This window comes from Octodon degus, unplaced genomic scaffold (genome assembly GCF_000260255.1).
Source record: "Octodon degus isolate 3935 unplaced genomic scaffold, OctDeg1.0 scaffold00016, whole genome shotgun sequence".
NCBI lineage: Eukaryota > Metazoa > Chordata > Mammalia > Rodentia > Octodontidae > Octodon > Octodon degus.
The window spans coordinates 8,251,809-8,257,567 of NW_004524592.1; the positions used below are offsets into that span (position 1 = coordinate 8,251,809).

General features: G+C 34.7%; 1 pseudogene; it reads right to left on the minus strand.

The window, feature by feature from the left end:
- Positions 1 to 1,457: 1,457 nt before the first annotated feature.
- LOC101589749 lies at positions 1,458 to 2,106 on the minus strand (annotated as a pseudogene).
- Between the last annotated feature and the right edge of the window lie 3,653 nt (positions 2,107 to 5,759).

A 5,759-nucleotide genomic window follows, 5' to 3' on the forward strand; every position in this document is an offset into this window, starting at 1 on the left:
TGTCTTGGGTCTGGCCGCTATGCTCAGCTCTTTCTTGCTGCTGCCCTTGAGGGTGAACCTGTTGTGCCCCTGTGGCAAGATGTTCTGCTCCTTGACTAGCTGGGTGGTTCTCTCCTCTACTCTCTCTGTAGGGATTGCAGCTGCAAGGTTACACCCCAGGCATGTATGCCAGGCCTGAGCTGAGCCTTGAGGGGACAAGGTCGAGTAGAGGGGAGAGGCAGCTCTCCCACACTCTCACTGGGTCTGGCTAGGACTGAGTCTGGGTGTTCCCGGAACATGGCAGGAATTCCTAATCGGCGGGCAGGGCCGGGGAGGTGCTGCGGAGTGGTGGGGGGCATTCCAATGGGGTGGAAGATGGTCTCACCCACACTGCGCCTGGACTGGGACCTGAATCGGCACTTGGATCAAAGTTGGTCTGTAAAGGTCTTTGGGCAATGGCTACAAAAATAATAGCTAATTCTGGGAGTGTCTGAAAGAAATAGAAGTTGACCAAGAAGAAAATATATCATTTTTATTTTTTAATTTTGTATCAGTATTTTTGCAACACATAATAAGTGTATTCATCTAATGGTGGCCATACATATATATGTTGTATCTTGATCTTTTTCTCTAAGAAATCATCTGACAGTATGGAAAGAAAAGTGAAGAGGAAATGAAAAATAGAAAGTAGTTCCCAGATTATTAAATTAACTTTACCTTGAGTCATTAAAATCTCAAAAGTGAATACATTTATTTTCTATCATTTTAAATTTATTTTCTTTTACTGTCACTATATGTTCTAAATGATATAAAGAGTATGTTTTCTAAAATTAGTACTTTTGGGGGTTTTTTGCACAAAATTAATGTTTATTTCACCCTTGTGTTATATTCCTGGATCCTTTACCAATGTTGCATAAGGAAAAAAACAAAAGCAAAGCAAATGAAAATCTGAAATCAGAATCACTGATGTTATCAAGTAGAGAAACAAATAAATTAAAGTCTAGCAGCCACCAGCAAAAGTACAGCAATGATAATGCTGTAAAACAAAAGAAAAAAATGCTAGAAAACTGTATGCATCATACTCTTTCAAACCAGCAAAATATGCTCCTCCATAAAACAGAGTATAACATTTTTTTTCCTGTTAAAGAGATATAAGCTCTTTTTTTGAATATTGAGAATAGGTAAAATGTGTTTGTCATGGTAATTGTACTAAACTATTACAGAGAATACCAGGAACACATTTATGGATTCTGGGGGTAATGTGTACTGTAATACATTGATTGGGATAGTGGATTCTCTAAGGGGAAAAACACAAAAGATCAAGACAAAGGCAAATGAGACTTCTCTTATATCTTAGCAACATTTAGATGGAATCAAGTTTAAATGCAGTCCACTGTACTGTTGAAGAGTTATGGTTCATCTCCCAAATTTCGATTGTTTGATGCAGTCTCCTATCAGAATACTCAAAAGGTGTCTTCTTAAACAACATACCTATTTTTACTGGTGGAGCCACTCTTAGTAGCTGTGTCAGCATGGGACTGATAACCAATCTCTATCTTTGGAGGAATTCCTAACATTTGCTTGTACAGTCTCCCTGTATGTTGAACAGCCTCTCTGTTTTCACATTCAGTAGTCTATATTGCTATCTTATCACCTTTAGCTCTAACATTAACAACAGCTCCACACACATCATCACTATACTCTTCAAATGATTCTCCAATAAGGCACAGCAGTGTTTCTAGTCAAACATGATCTGGATCACTTCACCTCTGCTGTTTGTTCAGTGTGATAAACCGTCATCGTCCCTGCTTGTTTTTCTCATCTTCTCACATGGATTCAATACCATTGGTAAAAGTGAGTAATCACAGCCAGGCATTATACTGAACAACTAATATGGTTATATAGAGCCCAAAAGTCTCTAACAGTATCAAACTTAGAGATCAGTTGAAGGTTTGCTTGTCAAGTTTTACTTTTATCATTTTTAAAAAATCAGAGCACCTATCTGTTCTGAAGCAGATGTTTAATATAGTGTTGTGGATTAGCAACCTTCTGGTTGGATTCTGTTTTCTCCTCTTCTGCAGGTGAGGGATTAGGAGTAGGGTTGGTTTCCAGTTCCACAGTTGCCATCTTAGATCAATCTCTAAAATTAGCACCTTTGATTTACCATTTTCTTAATACCTCACAGAATACAAGATGTTTCCAAGCAGACACTCAAAATGTCTCATGGATTTTTAAAAAATTATTTCACCATTTTAATTTCTATGCTTCATTGCACTCACTTGTCTTTTTGCATTTCAAAAACCCTTAATATTTTGTTCCTCTAAGCTGTAAAAGGTTCAAGTCGACAACTTCTGATAATTGCCAGTTCTGCTGATAGCCCACTATTATTATGGACTATTGGACTATATTGGGTTATTTTGCTGAATTCAAGTACCTACAATCTTTAGACTGGTTTCAAGTAGGAAAAGGTCCTTTAAAGACTTCTCCAAATACAGCTTCTCTAACTGCAATGAAACACCTTTTTCTGAAAAACAAAACAGAAAAGGGGGATTTGTTGGGAGCCATCAAGCTAGGAAATTGATCAAATATATATAGGTAGGATTTGACCCAATGCCTAAAGCAAACAAGTTCACTAACTCTTGAGATGAACATCCTCTCTGGTTAAGAGTCCTATCAGTTGCTAGGCAACCTGGTGTCATGCATTACTAACTGCACAAAAATGTAAATAAAAGATAGTTTTGTTGTGAAAAAAGGGTGGGGAAGGAGAAATATATATATATATATATACTTTCTCTTAGTTCACTGAGAATAAAAGTTTGTACTAATATTACTTAGACAAGAAAAAATTTTCTTCCTCTGTTTTTTCTCATTTTATCCAGTATTTTTCCCTTTTATTCAAGTCATTGTTTTATTCCTCTCACTCTTACTCCATGCATTTCACTGTGTACTCTTACTAAAAACTCTTCTTTGGTGAGCTATGACACAGAAGCAATCCAAGAAAAACAACCCAACTCCCTATCCATTCATTAACTTGATGGCTACACTACGCAGTCCTTACTTTCTTTGATAAAGCATTATATCATTATATTTTAATAAGACATTAAAATAAACTTTGCTTCATTTCATCAATAAGATTTAAGAAAAGAACAGTGTCAAACTCATATATTTGAAATGAAACTTTACAATTACAAAATTATAAAGTACAATGGCCATTTTGAAGGCAAGTTAATAACATTGGCTGAAATTGAAAAGCACCTTATGCTTAAGACTGGCATTTTACGATTTGTTAATTATGCTAATAAGACAAGGGAGAGATCAAATAAAATATTCTGAGTACCGTTAAAGAATAATAATCAAGGGGTGGTGAATAGACCCTGAATATCCTGTAGAACCTTCCCTAAAAAATACAAATAATAATAATAATAATAACAGCATTGTTGGATCTTCTAAATTATTTATTTCTTTGACTCAGCTTCTCATACCCAACCTCTTTGAGAGCAGTAAATGCTGTTTTGCTACCCCTTTAGAAGGAAATAAATATTGGGCAAAAGCATGATGATAAATAGGATGGGTAATGTCATCACTAGAAAGTAGCAAAGCAAGACCCTTCAGTCCTGTAGGTTTCAAGTACTATCATTTTAACAAACCAAATCAGTAATTTGTCTAAGGAAAGTTACACACATTAATCTTCAGTGGCAATGGAAGTAATTTGCTTTCTAAAGGAGAAAAGCAATCAGAAGGTATAATGAGCTTAGGATAAACCTTTCCAAAATTTTCTCATAGATGTTAGGCAATATCATTTTAAATTAAATTGTTGCCCTTTGTGCTTGTCTTTCAGCGAATAAAAAAGTAAATTCCTAGTGGATAGATTTTTGTGAGTAGAAAAGCAATATACTCAGCATTCCTCAAGAGCTATCTCAAAACAAGGTATCAAGGGCAGAAACAAAATAGCCGCAGAGCAAATACTTTCTGAGGGTTTGCAATTTTATCTGTTTTTCATAAGAATTTAACTTTCAGTGAGATATTTCTTTAAAGAAGTAAAAGTCATGTCATTTTTATTTCACAGTAGACTGAGGAACAGGAAAACAGATCACTGATTTTGAAATAGTTCCCTGGCAAATTTCCTATCAATGTGATGAGACAATTCTGCAGATCATTTGTGGCTAGAAGTTCAGATTAGATAAACATACATAATTCCCCTGTCAGTTTAGGAACACTCAATGATAATTATTGCAGACAAAGTGGAGGTTGATAATCAGAAGGTGTTTTCACTTCATTTAATGTTCTTTCATTGTGAGAAGACAAAAGATCTTTCAGGGCATTGGCACCATCCAGCTCATCTCAAATCCATAAGAACAATTCATACAAAGGACAGGGGAAAGGATAATAGTTTACATAAGTCACAATGACAAATCTCTTTAGTAGCCACCTGATAACAAAGAATTGCAAATCACTGGGAGGAATCTAGAAAACCTTGTTTTGAAAATCATAGACACAAGAGGCAAGGGCAGTAGACTTAGCACATAAACTTAGTGGGTGAAAAAAATAGGTGGCCTTCAGGAGATGCAAAGACCTGATATATATTCAGGTCAGGAATTTTGAAATTAAGTTCATGGACACAACCTTTGACAAGAGGTTCCCAAGCAATAAGCACAATTCAAAATCAGGAGTGAGAATATTTTCTCTCTGCCTCACATTATGTTTAAACATAAAATGCAAGCAAAATCTCATCATTAGGATGATTTTCTTTCCAGTTAGGATACAACCTTGAGGAATTTTTCCATGTTGTCTAGGTTGCTGTAGTGAATTTTAGATATATTAGGTAGAACAGAACCTCAGGGCCATCCAGGGTTTTAAAAGGATGTATAGGTCTTAAAAGACAAAAAGCTGTCACTTATCCCATGAACTCTATATACCTCTCACTTCACCTGGAATTCAGAAAATGTATCATCTTCATCTGAAGTTGGAAGTAAACACAATAAAACTACTCTTTAAAGAATATTATAATTGTAACAATGGGTTCCAGAAATTTCTAAAGCAATTGCCAGGTTAAGTGAAAATTTTCAAGAGTGTACTGCATAGAAATGGGCTATGCTAAATATATTTAATTTGTTTCCATACCCAGGTCTTGTGAATTTTCTATCCCATAGTAGTGAGCATATAATAATTTTGAAGGGCTTCAGAACTTCAAAAAAAATGTTTAGAAGCTTTGTCTTAATTTTTATTTTGATCTTTAGGACTTTTTATTATTAAATATGGAAGGGCAAGGGAAGATGAGATAATAAAAGGCAAGAAAAGTGTCACAATTAATTTTCCCAATTTTCTTATGTTTTCTTATTTTAAACACAAAATATTGAAAATAATTCCTCTTTCCTGAATTAAATTACTGAAAATAAAATTTTCTTCTTTTTTTAAAGTACTTTAAGTGGGAAAGCACAAATTAACCTTTCAATGGCTTGGAAAAAAATGACTCACAAGCTAAAAAAAACTAAATCATATTTCTGCTAATCAATAAATCAATAAATAAGTAAATTAGAAATGCCCCTTGGCCTGAGGAGAAATATCTATAAAATGTGGTTTGGCATAAATGTAATAACAAACAAGTTTCCTCTCAGGAAAAAAGTGTTTGTAGTCAGTGTTATCCAAAGTTACAAGTACCTGTTAAGACAAACTAATGGGGAAAAAAATCATTCAGAGTACATTTATCTTCACTCAAAGTATAAAGCAAATCAGATTACAAACTATTTATTGAACTACTCTCTATTATCCTTGATGATGAA